General features: G+C 41.4%; 1 non-coding gene across 1 annotated transcript; it reads left to right on the forward strand.

The window, feature by feature from the left end:
• Positions 1 to 444: 444 nt before the first annotated feature.
• Positions 445 to 571, forward strand: LOC113834260. Its single transcript, XR_003482660.1, has one exon. It is a non-coding gene; the product is annotated as a small nucleolar RNA SNORA40 (small nucleolar RNA).
• The last annotated feature ends 19,648 nt before the right edge of the window (positions 572 to 20,219 follow it).

Genomic DNA, 20,219 nt, shown 5'->3' on the forward strand with positions numbered 1-20,219 from the left:
TTTTCGTAAAAGTTGCTGAGGTCATGGGGTCATGGTGTCTCTTCACAGCAATAGCACCCTAACTAAGACAGGGTTCTCTATAAAGTGACTAAGAACAGGCCTCTACTAAAACTGGACTTAGCAGACCAAGGTCAGACTTATGGACCAAGCCTAGACTAGAAAAGGATTCAGGAGTCGATAAAAGTTTGGCCAAGAAAAGCAGGTTCCTTGTCAGACATCTAAAGGCTCTAAGGACTAAAATATCATGGTAAAGAGATAAGAGATGGGAAGGAAAATTCAGAGAGGGTGACTGTTTAATGAGGGTGGCCAAGTGGACATCCAGAGAAGTCAGTCAGCAGACCAACCCAATGAGAAACTAGGAGTGGTGCCTGGCATGGGATGGGGAAATATGTGGGCCAGGGCCGAGAATTCAATGTGTGATTGTAATTCAAAGCAAAGGCCTTGAGCACTTGTGTATGTTTTTGTTCAGTGGATGGCCAAACCAGGTTAGACAGGAGCAAAAATTAATCCTCTTTTGCAACTCGGAACTCCTTGTTCAGTGTGAGTTTTGATACTTACAAGAAGGACTATACTAGTTTTAATACTTACAAGACAGCACAAAGGGATTAAGGTATTGATGAGGTTGGTTCTAATTATCCTATAATTTAAAGGCAGTGGTAATTTAAAAAAAACTAATGTGTAAACAAACAGCAACAAAAACAATTGCCTGCTTAACACATTTTTCTCTATTCCTTGTTTGCCTGACTAGTAAACACCCCTCCAAGGACATCAACTTTCCCCATCAATTGGATTTACTGACTTCTTCTGATACCTCTCCCCAAGAGGGTCTGCTAGTTGTCTGTAACTCATATATTTGTAACCTTAAACCATATTTCTGAATCAGAGACACACAAAGCAAGGGACTGTGATTTCCAATCTATGCTGGATAAACTGGACCCAAAGTCTCCAGTCCATGTGACTACCTGATCCATATCTATAGACAAGAAAAAATTAGATTGGTAGATTGTGTCTGTGTTGACTCCACTCTTCCTGAACTCTGTTACTTTGAATTGTTTCATCACTGGCCAACCCTCCTGCAAGACTGGCCAATCAAAACAATTCTCTTTGAGCCTGCTTGAGTGCTGTTATCCACATGGGTTAAATCCTGGCAAACCATCTATGAAAGGAAATAAGCTACCAAACAACAAATGGCAGCTTGGGATCTTTATTTTTCCATCGAATGACTTTTGTCAATGAAGACAACTCCTAGAAACCTCAGAATTTCTAAACTTATTGAAATGAATGTTTATCAGTAACATTGAACTCTAAGAAAACAATTCATATTGAAAAACAAATCAGGGAAGGATACTGAGTGGTCTGAGTTAAGCCACAAGTTTCTTGGTTGCTGTTTTTGTTTTTATACAAGGTCTTGTTCCCAAGCAGGCAGATAAAGACCTGGTTCAAATGATTCTTCCCCAAGCACTTGATATTCTTGTTCCCAGAGTTGAGCAGTGAAGCTCCAAGAAGCAAAATCCTGCCTTTCCACTTTTCTGTTGTCTTTCAAAACAGCAGAACTGCCAAGATCAGCCCTGAGAGAGTCCTTTGAAGTGTTCCTCATGATTCTTCTACAGCTGGAACAAAACAACCACCTAGACTATGTGCCCAGTCCCCGGAGGGTCAACCTGAAGGACAAGCCACCACCTCATGCTCAATGATACTTTGAGGACAGGGAACTGCAGCCACTGGGGGTCACATCCAAGAACTTGGGAATGTAGGACTAAGTCTTACACACACTTTTGCAAAAGTGACACAGGGTGAAAGACAATAGGAACACGTGGTAAAGGCCTAGAGACACAGCACCCCAGGGACTTGGGTTCATGGGCCGATTTCAAAGTTCATGTATACCAGAAGAATGGAGTGTTCCTGTACTTCAGGCCAAGGATTAATTTCTACTTTCATTCAAGTTTTGCATGAGATTCCCTTAACCATTTTCCATCACATATGAAAATTATTTTCATGATAAATGTAACAGAAAATGTTTCAGAGCAGAATTAAGGGTAAAGGGGTTTTCCCAGATCATCCACGAAGATGGTGTGGAAATGAATAGAGACAAGCCAAATAACAATGGCAAAGCTTTGTGTTCAGAGCTGAGGGGCAAGGGAACCCACCATCATCATTTACATTTTGACAGATCCAAAGCAGTAACAGACCCAAGCAAATTTTGCTGAGGAAAAGGGTAGTTTTTTGATGGGCTTGGTTGATTAGGGGCTGTTGACCTTGGGGCACTGAAGTTAGCCTAACATCATCTGTAATTGGCTAGGGGGACATATTTAGCTTTCTTTAATTGGTTTTAAATTAAAAGCAGAAACAAAGATTAGGGAAGTTGTTTCTTATTAATCAAGTCTTGGCCAGTGGGAGCTGATACTTACAGGGTTATGGCTTAGCTCCTAGGTTGTTACCAGCGATAGCAGGCTGGCTTCCTGTGAGTCTGACCTATAGCAGGCTGGCTTCCTGAGCTGTTTTGCTATAGATAAGGAGCTGGTTTCCAGGGCAGGCTGTGGGTCAGAGTTCTACTTTCCTATATAATCTAGCTGCTGTGTGTGTATCACCTCTCAGTCCCCTGGAACAAGGAGATTTACAGGTAAGAAAAGTCATGTATGAAGCAAGGCAAATAGTATGAATGGGACTTCATTAATATGGGTTTACTATGCTATGTTGCTGTCATGGGGATATGGTTTACTTGGCCTTGTGGCTTCTAGATCCACAGTCTTCTATGCTTGGTGCAGGAGGGACTCAGCATCCTTCTGAAAGGACAAGAAGATAGCTCTGTAAAGCCACTTCCCTTCTTCTGGGAACTCCAGTCTCCAAGTCCTGTCTTAAAGCAAATTTGGTTTAAAAGGAATAGAGAAACATACAATTTAATTTACATCAAAATACCTTCATGGACACACACATGACTTGAGAGTCTGTTCTTGGATGTCAGTATTCAATCAGACTTCGTGTAAGTCAGCTCCAGCTACCATAACAAAATGCAACAAGCTGGTTGGCTTAAACAAGACACTTATGTTCTTGAAATGTTAATCTAATTAATCTTATCAATAAAAAATTAGGAGTCAACTATTGGGGTAAGAGTATGAAAGATCAGAGAACAGGGAGCAGCTGTCAGTTACTTCCTATCTCTTCAGTTCCTTTGTCCAAAAAGGGCTGAGATCCTTCCTCCATCTTGCCTTACTACTTCCTGTTTCCTTTCTACAAACCGCCAAACCCCTGTGGTTACTTTGGTCAGCTAGTGGCTGACCAGGTCCTCTGACTCCGAGCAACCTTTATTTGTCAGAACAAAATAAAAATATCACAAGACATTTTCTTGAAGTTGGGATGTTAAGGTGCCAGACAATTCCATTTCAATCTGAAACTTCCTCTGTCAGTCTGGAGTTACCATCCTGCTTTATGTTCGTGTAGCCTTGCCTCTGTATTTGTGGAGCCTCTGGTTATCTTCTTAGACAGACATTAATCCTATTGGACCAGGTGTCCATTCCATTTAACTTAACTGATTCCATAGGGCTCTTTGTGCAAATACAGTCACATTTGGCATCGTATGAATTTGACTAAGACACAAATATTCCCATCCATAATCTTACCTAAGTCTCCAGTTGTTCACCTAAAACTCTTACATAGAAAAATGGGTAGTCTCCAAGACTATCCAACCCTAAAACATTTTTAAAATTAATTTTTGAGGATTCCATACAAAAGTTTTTGGTTATATTCATTTGCCCTCCCTCAACTCCTCCCGGATCCACCCTACCTCTCTACCCACCTAACTTTATGTCTCTTTTTATAAAATTCAACAAGTCCAATTTGTGCTGCCCATATGCTCTAGAGGGTGTCAGTACTCACAGGAGTGTGGTTTGCTTATCAGTGGACGCTCTTAAAGAAAAATGAGCCCTTCCAGTCCTGGTTTGGGAGTTTGTTTTTACCTCCCCTCTCCATGGTGGGATTTGGTCTAACTTGAGTTGCTCATGTCTTGTACATACTGTCACAGGCACTGTGAATTCATATGTGCAACTGCCCTGTTGTGTCCAGAAAATAGTGTTTCCTTGTAGTTACTCACTGCTTCTAGCTCTTACAACCTGTTGCCTCTTCTGCAATCATCCAGGCACATTGGGAAGAAGGAGGTATGCTATATGTCTCATTTAGGAATGAGCATTCCATGGTCTCTTATTCTCCACATCTTAACCAGCTGTGGTCCCTGTGTTAATCACACACTCCTCTGATGCTGCTTGAGAGATGCACTAATTTATGGGTATGATTATAAATCATTTGAAGTCAGTTTAATCCTATGATGCTTTAGGCTCTCTAACAGTAAGTTCTTTCCTAGGGTCTATGACCTGTCTGACCATAAGTTTTTTGTTGCTAATAACAGTAACAGGTATGGTTTTTACTATGTTGTGAAGTTGGCTTCAAGATGTTCAGAAAGTGATTGGTTGTTCCCATGGCACCCATGCCACTATAGCACCACTGAGCATATCTTACCAGGTTGGTCATTATTATAGTTCTTAATCATAGCACCTTCAAGCACTATGGAAGCTAGTCAGTAGGGATAGAGCTTGATCAGTATTCTATAGCTCAAGTATGTAATATCTTCAGCAATACAGATCTAGAGCTCTTAGCATTACACACCCTATATTACTATTGACTACAGTTAAACCTTTTTTTGCAAATATTTCTTTGCTGTGCTTGGTCTCTTTGAAGTAGATGTCTGGTGAAGCAGCCTCACGAAGGAATCTGCTTCTTAATGTTGCATGGAGTTCAGAAAATAAGTTTCCTAAATGGATCAAGACAGTGAAGCCAGAAGTCATAAAGGAAAACAGATAAATGTGATCTTGTCAATTGTCATCAATCAATCGATTAATAAATAAATAAATGTTTGTGGTACCTTCTGAGAACTTTAGTAGCACAGGAAATAATCCCCAAAAAGTGACAGATAGGATTACATGAAACTAAAAAGCAAAGCAAATAGTGACAGCTTACAGAATGAAAGAAAATCTTTGCAAACCATATTTCAATCAGGAGAGTAGATATCCAGAGTAGATATGTAAGGAACTACAAAAATCAAATACTGTCCCAGATACAAAATCTTCTAATCAATAGTGGGATAATGAACTAAATAGGCAGTTCTTAAAAGAAGAAACACATATAGCCAGTAAATATTGTAAAAAGCATTCAGCATCATTAGTCATCAGGAAAAAAAAATTAAAATTTCTTTGAGACTCCACCTTGACCCATTTAAAGAGCTAACATCAAGGAAGCAAATGATAACAAATGTGATGAGAATGTGAGCAAAGAGGAACCCTTATCCATTGCTCGTGGGGGTGTAAACTGGTGCAGCCACTATGGAAATCAGTATGGAGGTTCCTCAAAATATTGAAACAAAACTACTATATTATCCAGCCATACCACTCCTGGGTATATAACCAAAGGACTCTAAATAATACTCCAGAGATATCTGCCCACCCAAGATTATTGTTACATTATTGATAATAGTTTAAAAATAAAGGTCCAGGCTACATGTCCATCAGCAGGTGAATATATATAGAAAATGTAAATAAACTTCATATGTGTGAGTGTGTGTGTGTGTGTGTGTGTGTGTGTGTGTGTGTGTGTGTGTCTGTGTAATCATGACATTTGCAGGACACAAATGCAACTGGACATTAAATGAAATAAGCCAGGTACACAAAGACAAATTCTACATCTTTTCTCTCCTAGAGTCTAGACTTCAGTTTCCTTATTTATTTGCCTGTATATTTCTTTACAGGTCATAAAACTACAAAATGAACCATAAGAGGAGAGAAATATTTTAAGAGGGTTCAGGGTAAAAGAGACTATTAGGAACATTTTTCATGCATATGTGACATGAAAGCAGAAGTGGGCATTGGAGGCCCAACAAGAGGAAATGGCACAGAGATGGGGTATGGGGGAAGAGAACAAATAAGAACAAAGCATTATGAAGATGCCATAATGAAACCTTTCATTTTGTGTGGTGACTTTAAAAACTAATTAAAACCTTGGCTATGTCTTATACCATGCAAAGGACAAACTGGTTGAAATTTATTTTTGTAAGCAGGACAGGCATAGAGTAACATCTAGAATATTCAACAAGCCCCTACGAAGAGATTAGAAACACAGCAATGAATGTAAGCAGACATGTCTGCATGCTCAACGAATCTTTAAAAAGACTGGGGGAAGTGAAAATTAAAAATTTCTAATAAGTGATTTTTACTCAATAGGTTGAAAAAACTCTGAAAGAGTCAACATCCAACATTGGTAAAGCAGGAAGATAAGATCAGTGACATATAACTATTGAGAAAAGAAATCACTACTTTAAAAAAATTATCTCTCAGTATCTTTGGAAACTTAGGGACACATTTGTTTTGACATGCATAGCATTTGAAACTCAAAAGGCAAGCACCAACACGCAGGGCAAGAATGTTTATTGAAATAGGATGTTCATTGTGGCACTGTTGAATCATGAGAGAAAATGACAGCAATCCATCATCTGGGAGGATGGCTGACAGGTCTAGTATGTACACACTATGAAATGTCATGTAAACAATAAAATAATGAGGTAGACAGTGTTCTGCCCATAAAGAAATAGGAGAGTTGTTAACCCTGATTTCATTTTGTCTGGCCAAACTGGGTCACATGGTCACTCTCAGCTGCAAAGGAAGCTCAAGAAAAAAAAAAAAAATTGGCTTATCCAGTATCTAGTAGAGAAAGACAAGGACAAAATGTGTTTTGGAACAGGGTGCCAGTGTTCTGCTTTTTCCCACAAGAACTATGTCACCATTTTTTTCTTCTTTCCTTCCTTCCTTCCTTCCTTCCTTTCTTTTTCTTTCTTTTTTTTTTTTGTAATTTTTGTCACACGTTCTCAAAGAAGAGCATGTGAGACGTGTGTTCTAAACTCTTTGTAAGAGTAAGATTATGGAAGCTTTAAATGGGATGCCTCAAGCATCTTGTCATGGAAGGATATGGACTCTATGAGAGGGAAACAGAGTCTGGAGTTCAGTCAGGGGGAGTCCGACCTAAGTCCCAGGACCCCGTGCACTGAAGTCCAGGAGTCACAGCACGTACATTGGGCTTGTGGTGAACCTAGGACGTTGCTAGAAGACAACGCTCCCCCTGTAAGGTAAGAGCCTGCACCGCACTGCAGCTGGAGCCAGGAAGTGGCAGCGGAGGCAGCTGTAAGAGCACACAGGAAGCAGGGCTTCTGCTCACCCTGCAGCCCGGAAGTGGTCTGAGCAGATGAAACCAGTTCTCTATTTAAGGGTTTCTGAGGCCACGTTTGCTAAGAGTTCCCATTTGCAAAGTATTACAGGCTTTCAGGTGCAGGCATTGCCGAAGCCAGGGAATGGCTGCCATTGGTGCGAAACAATACACTTATTGTAAAGATTACGACTTCAAATAAAATCAAGCAAAGGGTTGCCAGTTTAAACGTTAGAAATGAGCAGGGTTATCCCCCAAACCCAACACAGCCTGCACGAGCCAGGAAATAGGCGAACATGAACTGAGCCATCCCAGGTCACAATAGTAAAGGCCTGGCTAAGAAAATCCTCAGAACAAACTTCTGCTTTCTCCTTTTCCTACGGAAGGAGCAGGTGTGAGTGGACGACATCAGAATGAACTGTGAAAGTGATTTTACTGCTATGGAAGTAGGGAAGAAAAGCCATTTAAAACAGATATCTGGATTCGTGCTTCTGTTTTAAATGGCACACGAATCCGGATGACTGTTCTCCTTTTTGCTTTTAGGTCTTCAAAACAATGTACTTGACCACCACACTTAAGAACTCCGTTCAAATAACCACGTTATACTCTCTGAATCCTTGGATTAGTCACTTGGAGAGAAGATCATACATCAGAAGGCCACTTTTGTTTTGTTTTCCCCATCACACAAGATTATCCCAGTAAGAGCGAAATAGCTGGTCCTCTGCCCACGATAACGAGATAGCTTTTTGAAAAGTTTTGTGGTTCCATGGCTACTTTAAACCTGGGTGGTCTGAAAACCAAATAACTAGTCATTTTATTACTAATTTTTCTCAGTGCTTGTGGGTCACGTCCTAGGCAATTTGTACCATTTTTTTTATTATTGCTCTACATTTGTTTGTTGTTGTTTAAGCATTCTTAGAAGTTCTAGAAATACTTAGAACTTGATTAGTTGTGAGGGGATCTGGAGACGTGATTGACCATAAGGTACTTTAGATAGCATCACTCCTAAAAGCATAAACAATGCAATATGTTTAATTCACAATATAACTGTTGAGTTTTTATGTTTTATTTTTCTGAGACAGGATCTAGTTTTACAGTCAGGGCTGGTCTGGAACTTGCTATGTAGCCCAGACTAGTCTCAGAGTTGTACCAGCCTTCCTGCCTCTGCTTAACCAGGGATAGGCTGCTAAAGGCAGACACCAAAGAATAAACTTAAGAAAAAGTAATCCAGGTATCATTATAGGTAAGATAGATGTCTTTATAGATAAGCCTGTTTCGATTAACTTGGTAAGTTAGGATAGGAAGTTAAAAGTTACATCTTCAATAAAGGAAATATGGTTATTCCCTTTGTTTTATATTTGTGGTGCTTAGTATTCTGGAACTAGAAGACCCCCATTGTAGGGCAGGAGGGGGCGGGGATACCAAGAGCAGTGTATGAAGCATAAGGATGGCAGATTATGAGTATTGTTGACTTGTTCTGCCTTGGAATGCCACTTAAATAACATCAAAGGGAATAAGTCTATGACAGCGCTGAGGGCAGTGGGCCAGACCCTTGGAAGGATTTCAGCGAGCCAAGTACATGGGATCATATTGGGAAAAGTCTGTTTTTTATAGACTCCAGTTATCCTCTAATACAGCCTTACCCTAACTTACTACATCTTCAATGGTTCTGTTAGCAAATAATGTCATATTTGGAGGCACAAAATATTAAAAGTATGACATGCCTGTCAAGGGAAACAAGGTTTACCCCCATAGCACTGTCATTCAACTCCTTTTTTAAAAAAAATTTCATTTTACATTCCAACCACAGTTCACCTTCCCACCCCTCCACCAGTCCCCCTCACCTTTCTCCCAGCCCACTCCTCCATCTACTCCTCCCAAGAATAAGACCTTTCATGGGAAGTCAACAAAGCCTAGCACACTAAGTTGAGGCAGGACCAAGCCCCTGCCCCATGCATTAAGGCTGAGTATGGCATCTCACCATAGGGAATGGGCTCCAACAAGCTAACTCATGCTCCAGGGATAGATCCTGGTCCCACTGCCAGGGTCCCCACAGATACACCAAGCTATACAACTGTCTCTCACATGCAGAGGGCTTAGTTCAGTCCTGTGGAGGCTCCCCAGATGTGGTCTAGAGTTCATGAGTTCCCATGAGCTTGATTCAGCTGTCTCTGTAGATTCCTGGTCATGATCTTGACCTCCCTTGCTCATATATTCCCTCCTCCATCTCTTTGACTGGATTTCTAGAGCTTGACCTGATGCTTAACTGTGGATCTCTGCATCTGGTTCCATCAGTTACTGGATGAAGGCTCTATGATGACAGTTGTGGTAGTCACCAATCTGATTACAGGAGTCATTCAACTCTTCATTCAGATCATTCTCTCTCTCTCTCTCTCTCTCTCTCTATATATATATATATATATATTTCTCTCTCTCTCTCTCTCTCTCTCTCTCTCTCTCTCTCTCTCTCTCTGCTTCCCAACCTCCCTCCCTCCCTCTCCCCCTTCCACTCCCCTTTCTGTCTGTCAATACTGACCCTTACCACTCACAGTTTTTAGACTACTTGCCAAAGTGGCTTCCAGAAGCCAATAGGAGGTGCTAGCAAAAGGCTGGCAGATGGGAAGGTGGAAGGAACCAGACTGGTTCTTTCTCTGTTCTGGGCAGTGTCTCCAGCAGTGTCTGCATGTACCAGGATTTCAGTTCCCACTGATGGTACTGGCTCCAGCTGTGAGAGCCTGTTCTGGAGTGCCAGCCTCCAGCTTCTGGAGCCAAAGCTATGAATGGCTGGAAAGACATGGTGTCCTACCTCTCCTCTGCATCTAAACTCAGATTGCTTCATCATCCTGTTTGCTGTGTCAGCATTTCTAAAGCACTTATAATTAACTCCCTTAATTACACTCCCTCCACTGAACTACCTGGCATGAATTCTGACTTCCTGATGAGCCTCTTGACTGATAGGAGTTTCAAGAGAGGCCAAGGCCTGTGCTAACAACTGGAGAACAGGAGTGAGCCAAGGACCATTAATGAGTGGAGGGCAGACACCCATTCCTGTTCCCTTCCCAGCAACAGTCAAGAGGACATGTCAGAAATGGTAGTAACAATGGTGCAGGGCCCTTCATCTCTAGTAGCAAAAAGCAAAAAGACAACACCTAAGGCTGGTAAATGAACAAAAAGAGACCAAAGCATATTTCTAGCACAAACGAAGTAGCTCCAAAGAGAATTAAAAGCAGTTACCCTATCAGACTTGGACTCGGGGTAGTGGGAATGGGTTTCTTTGTTCCTATTTCTTTTCTTCTTTGTGCTATTTGAATTTTGTAAATCTTGTGTGCCCTTTATTTCTTGAATTTTTTAGGCAAAAATTCTGAAGATTTGACTGGGTCTTTGTATAGTGAAGGAAAATTTAAAAATAAAATAGGTCCTATTTCTTAGTTTCTGACTGGACAGGCCAAGGGAAGGTAGAGAACCAAAGAGTAAGGAGAATTAGAAAGTGGGTACATGAATAAAGGAGCTAATGATATTGCCCATTGATTAAATAATTATATAATTAAATAGCTGTGGGGGAAATCATCACAGAGTCATTTCAAGGTAGGAAGAAAATGCCTCTTTCCTAACCTGAATGCTTCTGAGGGTTATTGTTTGTGGCACATTTGATCTAGATTTTTTTAACCCTCATTCCTATTTCTTATGGACAGGACCAGAAGAATGAGGGGCTTGTTTCTCCTCCAAGCAACAAAAGCCAGGAAAGAACTTGAACTAAGAGGCCCTTAGCCTGCTCTGGACATGGAAGACACCAAGCTCTTTTTTTACCCATCATGCAACTTGGTTTCCCACCCCCCATCCCCCAAACAAACAAACAAAATACAGAGTCTCTATGCAAAGGGACATCTGGGTTTCAGTCTTGCTTCTCCTAGTCTCATGACCTCAGACTCTTTACTTAAACTCTCTTGAGCACCAATCTTCACTTTTGAGATAATATTCACTAATTCAGATAAGATTTAGTCTATACACAGTTGTCACAAAATGCTAAAGAGGTCAGATACTCGATGAATCTGATAAATGCCTTTCACATAGAGGGGCCTATAAAATATATCCATTGTTGATGAGGACATATATCAAATATGGCTCTGTAGACTTGTGCATGAACCAGAAGACCAAAAGGGAGGCTCTTCAGTAGTAGCTTCTCCCAAAACAATTGCTTCTTAATTGTTAATTAATTCTTGTTCTTATTCTTAATTAATTCTAATTGCTTCTTAACCTATGCTTCTCCTAGATGTAGCCAAAACACTTGTTGTCTATTGCCCTACATGTTTTGAATGGGCTGAATACAAATAGGAACAAAAGCAGACAATCCTAGACAGAGCCATCCTTTCAATCCTTCTCCTTGCTAGCTGTGAGTACAGAGAGTAGATTGAGATGAGGCATGCCTTACCAAGATGGACAGGGAAAGATGGGGATCCAAGAGACACCACTTCCAGGTTCAGGGTGTGAAAATGAGTCTGGAATTCTATTTGTAGCGAGTAGGTAATAGGAAGATATTATCCAGGAAGAGAACCCAACAACCCCAACATCTGTGCCCTAATTTCCACATTGCCCCATTCCTCCAGGAGCCATGCAGACAGATGGAAGTAGTCCTGGAGAGAGAGCAAGAGAAAGAGAGGTGGAGAATGGAGAGAATCTTCTGAGTAGCTTAGTAAACCCCAAACATCAATCGTTGGATTTGTCTGTTATCTAGTTTGACAACAACAACAAAACCACACTATGGTTAAAAACCTACACTATTGCTAAAGACACTTTCATAACAGGACATGAAGAAATTAAATTGGTACTGACCAGGAAGCATCCTTCCTGCTAGCTAACTTTTATAGTACCAGAAGAGGCTATGTAGACTACTGAGACAGGGAGTCATCAACAGTTTTACTTGGCTATGAACGATAATAATGGCTTGACAAGATATGCTCATAGGTGCACTAGCGGCACAAATGTTATTGGAGTAATCAGTCAGTTTCTAGTTTGATTTAGACTGTGCTCCACAAGAGTAAATGCACACCTGATACTATAAATCTGGACCCATAGTTGGGGAGCTCACAGGATGAACCTGCTACCATTATTCTACTAAATGGACATAGTATCAAACTGACCTCTATATTCATCCATTAGAACAACCCTCAGACCTCATCAAAGAAGTTTCTTTGAGCTGTGGACAGTGGTTAATGAAGGTCTGAAAATGGTTTGTTCTACTTTTATTTCCCACTGGAGCCCATGCCTGTTCCTGGCTATGAGAACTAGGCAATGCACAGTGTTGCCACCAAATCAGCCCAGTGCACTTCTGCCACACCTTTTCTTTATTTCTCTAATGACTTTAATTGCTGATGCTGAATATGTGTATTTGTGTATTGGGGTGGGGTTGAATTAGTCAAGACAAGGAAAAGATCTTAATCAATGTTTAAAACCAATTTAAAGCCAGTATTGGGCACATATTCTTTGGATGTGTCTCACTGTGATGATTTTAGCAATGAGTTAAAAGTTGCTGTGTATTGACCATGGACAAAGACAGAGGTGCCTTATGTCCTCAGCCACAGTGCTGAGAACTGCCAAAAGTAGAGCCTATTTGTTTTATTGAGAAGATTGTTGGCCAGAACACAAGGGCTTCCCATTACTCTTTCTGGAAAAAAAGCAATGGGAACTTTAGTTTCCCTCTGGATGACGACCAACATCTATCAAAAGAAACAAGAGTTCACATCTCTCTCTGAAGGGCATTAGAATGCTGAACAGTCCTCCAGGACCACAGTGGTGTCTATAGTAGACAGAGGTCCAGTTCTGAGCTCTTTTGTGTCTCACAGAAGCAATTCAACTTACAAGCAGAAAACACTCAATGCCTGACCTAGAAGCTGCATGGAACTGAAGGCTGATGGTGAGGAGCTGAAGACTGTGAACCAATGACAATTCCCCTGTCAGGGTTAGTTCTACACTGGACAGAATCAGGTTGAGGCCTCCAGTAGAAGGGATTACATATCTGGGCTTTAGCTGACTCAAGGTCAAATCCCACCTCCTTGGGCAGAGAGGATTGTCTTTGAGGACAGTTTTGAGGTTAGAATGAGCTAGAGATGAGGGTGTATCATGTGGAACACAGGACTCCCCATCTCTCTTTCTGGAAAAAGGAATGAGATCTTGAGCTTTCTTCAGGATGGCTAACAACAACGAGCAAAAGAAGTGCCTGTTAGTCATCTCTCTCTGCAGGGCAGTTAGAAACCTCTCAAAGCCCAGTTCTAGAAGTCTATACTGCAGTCCACTTCTGGTTTTAAAACTTCTGTGTGCTTTCCTTCAGTTTCAGTAGCAGATTTATCATCTCCTCATTCACAAGGAAACCAGTAACGGTGAGAAATCTTTCTATTCTACCTGGAAGATGTTTAGATGTGTGCTCTCTAATTTCCTATCCTGTTGGTCTCTCTACCTGCCACTGTCTGGTTTCTACCTTTCTAACACCTTGGAAACAACTCAGCTACCTTTGCAGCCAAAGTTCCATCCAATGAACCCTCAGAAGTCCTTGCCCCATTAACCTCTCCTCAGCTTTGACCTCCCCTTGGCATTGAGCACTGCTGGTGGCCACTGTCTCACTTGCTGCTCTGCTGTTTTCTGTTTCTTCTGATCTCTGGCTCTCTCACCGTGTCTCTTGAACACCTGCTTCTTATATGCTTCCATCTCTCAGGCACCACCATTAATTCTCTGCTAATAGACTGAACAAGGCATTCTTCAAAGAAGAATTCCTTAAGGACAAGGTTAAATCCCCTCAACTCCACAACCTGAAAATGGACACCAGGACTGGCAGGAGAAAAGAAGACAGGAAGAAATTCATGCCTGTCCTCAAAGACATATGATCTGTGTCTACATAATGGCTCCAACATGTAACCAGGCTGAAAACTGAGTCACCACGAACTACTCTCTCATTCCCATAGCCAACAAAAGCACCACATACAGTCAAATCTCCCTTAATATTTTTTAATCTATTCCCTCCTCTTCCATGCGGTCAGCAGCTAAGTTCCAGCCTTCATCTCTCTCACCTGAATTGTTATCCACTCAGCTCCAAATTTTCCTGCATTTTGTTTCCAGGATAACATTGGAAAACCTCAGTGCAAATCAATTTAGTGATTTCTAGTAAGCTCCATTCAAGGCCTCCTGAGTGCTGGCTCTTGCCTGCCTTTTCAATGCCTTTTGTTCACAAATCACAGGTACTCTAATAATCAGCATAGTTTTCCCAAGCATTGACATTTATCAAAGTTCCAGGCAATAGCCTTAATTTTATAGCTCCACTATATATCACATGCATCATTCACCCTTTCCATCACAGATCTTGCACATAAAGGCATATTGACTTAAATACCCCACAGCTATCTATCTAAATGAGATGTGCTCAAACTAGAAAAAACTGCCAAGCCTGCTCCTCTCTGGTTTTCTCCATTCACTGTTCAGGCTGACAATCTAGGACACAATGTAGAACACAAACATGATGCCAAGTCCTTCTGATGCAGTCAAGTTTTCTGCCAATTCCACACCCAACATGAATCCTAAAGCAGTCCACTCCCTACCATCACCTGGCTCTCTGCAGTCAGGACACCAATCCAGGACCCACCACCCACCAGGCCTTTCAGCACCCACCCATGCTCCTCTGGCAACTCACATTCTTTGATGAACATAAGTCATATATTGTCAGTCCCTGTTTAATATTCTAGTAGTTTCATTGAAACTTAAAGGAAAGTTTGGTTTTAGAACCTTCTGTGAATTAGCAGTGCCTTTCTCCTTCCCTGATCTCAATAATACATACATACATACATACATACATACATACATACATACATACATTGTGTGTGTATGTTTATCTCTCTCCCCCAGTTCACTGTCCTCTAGCCACGCTGAGCTTCTCTCTGTGTTCTAATCACACTACCCTTTTCTACCTCAAATCCTTCATCTCACTCCATGGGACACTGTTCTCAAATGCTGGCTCCTTCCTGACCTTATGTCCCAGTTTTGCTATCGCTTCTTTGTAAAGCCTTCCTGGTTACCATGCCTAGACTACCTCCACCACAACACCTCAATTATGTATGTGACAGTACTTATTGCCACCTGACTTGTTCATTGGATGATTTTTTAATTATTCATTTTTATTTTATGTGTATAGTTTCCCTGCATGAATGTATGTATATCACATGGATGCCTGGCACCGGAAGAAGCTAGAAGAGAGCATAGGATCCCCTGAAACTAGAGCTACAGATGGTTGTCATCTGCCATGTGAATGCTGGGAACCAAACTTATAAGAGCAGCACATACTTTTAACCACTAAGCCAACTCTTCAGCCTCAATTGCTGTTTTTTTTTTAATTGACCTTTTCTCCCTCATAGCAATATAAGACACACAAGGTATATTGATGCATTTAGTGTCAGAATTCAAATTACTTAACAATAGGTACAGCATGAACTCCAGTCCAGTAGAATTGATGCCTCTTTGCACACATAGAAGTAGTGAGTGTATATCACTATTCTTATACCCATTGGCTTAATAAAGCATGATGCTCAAAAAAGGTCAGTTAGGTTAAGCACTGGGTCTACTTCCATAAGTGAATTTTTTAATTATTCATTTTTATTTTATGTGTATAAATATTTTCCCTGCATGAATGTATGTATACCTCAGGGATGCCTGGCACCAGAAGAAGCTAGAAGAGAGCATAGAACTCCTGGGGGACTGACTACTGCTCTTGACAATTTTATGGCATAGTTCAGCTTGGCCTTGAATGTGCCCTCTTCCTCAGGGCCCTGAGTGCTAGGATTACAGGCATGCATCACCAAGTCTGGCCACTCTTTTCAATTTTAATTGGAGTAGTAGTGCTGTAATTTAGGTAGATTCTTGTTTCCCTCTGAAATCCTTCACCAAGTCTACCTTATCCATGTAGATGACAGAGGTACAGAAATCAGTTTCCAGTGGCCAGGTTCAATTTCTTGTATCATCATACCCACTTGCCAGGTACTGAGCCAATTACTTAACTTCTATTCCTCTTGTAAACAGATATGCAGTAATAATATACTTCACAAGTAGCTGCGAGCCCTTCCAAATAGTACAGGTCAGAGTATCCAGCCAATCACACCTGGGGAAAAATCAATGACTGTTAGTTTTGTGTTGTCATCCTCACCCTTTCAAGGTACTATGAACATCAAAGAACATACATGCACTACTCTATAAATCATGTGCATCAATTAGATCATTGTTGTTACCTCAAAAAATTAGTTAACCTTGACTTGAGAATACAATTTGCTTTCCAGGAATCATAAAGAGACTATGGTGGTAGTTAATCCTTCCTGTCAAGTTGATTATATTTAAAGACAACTAGGAGATTAGTGAAGCACATGCCTGGATGTGTTATGATGGTGTTTCTAGAAACAACTAGAACATGAGAGCTCTAAACCTAATCAAAGATTGAATCTATTGGTGGGGCAACATTGGAACAAACTATTGGGAGATGGTAGAGCTGTGTGATGGAGCCTAACTGGAGGACATAGGTCACTCAGGATTTGCCATTCAAAGATACATCTTGTCTACCCCTTCCTACTATTGATCTCCCCACCACCACCACCATGGCCTTCTTTCTGATGGACTGAAACTGTAAGCAAGAATAAATTTTTCCACTTTTGAATTCCCCCCGCCAGCAGTTTGTAAGAGTTATGTTAAAGTAACTGATACAAACTGAAAAAGATACTGTAGAGCCCACTGTGGCAAGGTCCATGCTACAGCCTAGGAGACCCACACATTGCTTGCTTAGCTTCCAAACAAAGCAAAAGACAGCATCTGAGGAGTACTACTCCTGTGTTAGACAAGTCTGCAAAAAGCTAAAAGTAGACCTACTGGGTACCCACAGAGAGAGATTTGATGCTGGGTTCAACACTTCCACAACATCGTGAGTCAGAGCACTTTGTCTTTTATCTCTGCTCCCGAACCAATATATCTCCATTTGATTGAGAACAAAGTTCCCTCAACTCTTGATCTCCACTGTCTAAGGCTGTCTCATCTCTCTGACTCAGCCAGGCCCTTTCTATTTCTGTCTTCTCCCTTCATCCACCACAGGACCACCCTACATACAGGTGTAGACCACACCCTGCACAGCACTATGGAATTGGCTCTCATCATGTCTATTTGGAGGTATAGAGTGGCCCCCCGTCAGCTCGTGTCTACCAGCAGTCATGTCTCCTCCAGAAACTTGGCTAGTTACAGTCAGCGATTCTGATGGAGAGAAGCTGGGTACTTGGAGAAGCACTAAAGGAGTCTTTACATCCACCGCTTAGTTCAGAATGTGCTCACCACATCGAAGTTTTCTGACCAACACTCTATATAATGGCTTCTTCTACTGTAACCAGCCATTCTTACTAACTAGGCACTAAGCTCTTAAACTGATTATTTAAGTCTTTGGTGCCCTTTGAGTTCACTTTCTTGGAACAATTCCTTCCCACAGCCGTTGGCTAGCTAGACTTCTTTGGAGAAATGGATGAGAATGGGGTGAGAATGGGAATGAGTTGGCGTCTCCATTCAACCCATCTTCTGTTTACATGCCCTGTAACCCCAGGAAAGACACTGAATTTCTCCAAGCCAGAGGTTACTGGTAGCTAAAACTGAGAAGGAGAAGGAGGAAGAAGGGGAGGAGAAAGAGGAAGAGAACACCTGCTTCAAAGGATTTTGTAGGGAACTGATGTAGTGTACAGTGCAAGCCTGTGAAGCGCTCAGCACAATGCCTAGTACATTGATAGTCAGAGACTAGCTGTTCATTGTGTTTTATTGTTTAGCTTGGGATAGGTGATGAATCCAGCCACACACAACCATTTACATAGCCTCAATAGCTACTTTCATTATAGTTGCTGAGCTACATCACTGCAACATAGACAGTATGGCCACAGTATGACCCCTTTATAGGAAAAGCTTGACAACCTGTGGTTTAGCCTGTTACAACTTCTCCTTATCACCATCACCAAGAGAGGCCTCCAGTGGGGACAAAGACTGCTAATATTTTCCCAATCTTTCTTTCTCAATAATTGCCAAATCCTTTCTACTCTTAGCCAACCTGGAATGAAGACTGCAGTTCCTAGATTCCCTTGCAACCAGAAGTTGCCATGTGACTGAATCCTGGCAAATACGATACAATTGAAGCTTTTATGCATCTCTTGGCAAAAGTACCCATATAGGACTTCCCTGCCCTCCTTCCTGAAGCCTGCAATGCTAAGTGCAATGGCAGTTAAGTGCAGAAGAAGGAAATGGAAAAACGTTTTCATCTTAGAACATGGTGAGGCCTTGGAAATGGAGGTTATGTTTAACAGAACTATGAGACTGCAAAAGCCTAGATCTCTGATCTTCGAGGCTATATACTTCCCTTTATCTGTCAGGATATGCATCATGTTAACTTGCTTACTTGGGTTCTTCTCTAAATAAACCATTTGCGAAAGACTAGGAAGCCAATCACAGCCTCACTGGCCTCTGTCTGACACTCCCTAGAAAAACTCTTTGTGGTAAATTTGGCCCTGGGATACATTGGTTTGGGCAGCATGGAGCCATTTATTCTTACAGAAGGCCAACATAACATCCCACATGTTTTATATTTACTCAGGAAAAAAAGGACTAATACTCATTCAGGGAGAAAAAAAGGATTTATTAAAAATGCTTATTCAAGACAAAAGATTGATGTGCATTAACTATTCAATGGGACAGAGACTAAAGGAAGAGTGGCATTAAGCTTGAAGAATTAAGTGTTCAAGTCTTGAGCTGGTACTAGTTCAAGCTTGACCTCTGGGCCCGGGCTCCCAGAGTGATTGTCCCCTTATACATAGGCTGCAAGCTGGCAAGATGAAAACAGAAAGAAAGGACTTCATTAGATTTCTGCAGATGAGAAGACTGAGGTTCAGAAAGGCTAACTGGTTCCCCTGCTGAGCAGACCTATGCCCTGTCTGGTCCAACACTCTCTTCATGAGCTGTATTGAAGATGGACCCATGACAGTTTAACCCTCCACAGCAAATCAAGTATCGGAGACAGGAAACAACCAATGTGTCCACAAAGAGGGTTTAGGATCTTGAGCTCTGAGTCTGTTTGGTGAACTTCTCCATGGAGAGGTCTGGGGAATGTACACTAATGAGCAAAGAACAGAAACCGAAGGCTTCTTCGAATACCATTAAAATCTCTGACTGCCGAGAAAGAGACCGCTAACATCTTACCAGCGAAACCCAGATTTTAAAAAGAGAGACAGTGTACAGGAAACTTGTGATCTTTCTTTCTCGTCCACATATCTTTCCCTAATGAACCTCCCTTCATTGTCACTTACTCAGTTGCTAGTTACTTTGTCTCTGCGGGCTACTGGGGTATGGGAGACCAGCAATAGCCAGAAGGTCAAAAGGACCACACAGACAACTTTCTAGAATCCAAGCCACTAGAAGCCAGGGACCCAGAAACTTCACTCTTAGACAGCCTCTCATCTGAGTGAGGCAAGTCCACCCACCATAATCACACACAAGTGTGTTTGATTAACTTGTTCACATACACTTGTGTGCCAAGCACTGGGTCAAGTTTGTAAGTACACACTGCCACACTTTACACAACTCATGTGTTATTATCTTGTTTTATAGATAAAGAAATGCAGGTAAGCATTAAGACACTGAATAACTTTCCCAGGGGACCTTAGAAAGCCAACAAAGTGTCCTTGCTGGGTTTCCAGTTGAGTTTGCTCATTTAAAATCTATATTTTCCTTTTTAATTAGTGGCCATTAGTTTAAGATGAATGAGCCATGGAATAGTTGCTGAATATATTTGTCCACCCACTGAAAAAAGGTAATTTTTTAAAATTTATTTTTAAGGAGAAGGGCTTTATAAATTGAAAGTTTCCCCTTCTTTCTCACTCCTCCCCTCCAATTTCAGTCCCCCAATCTCATCCCCAGCTCTGTAGCAAACTACCTATGTGGCC

This window comes from Cricetulus griseus, chromosome 2 (genome assembly GCF_003668045.3).
Source record: "Cricetulus griseus strain 17A/GY chromosome 2, alternate assembly CriGri-PICRH-1.0, whole genome shotgun sequence".
Taxonomy (NCBI): domain Eukaryota; kingdom Metazoa; phylum Chordata; class Mammalia; order Rodentia; family Cricetidae; genus Cricetulus; species Cricetulus griseus.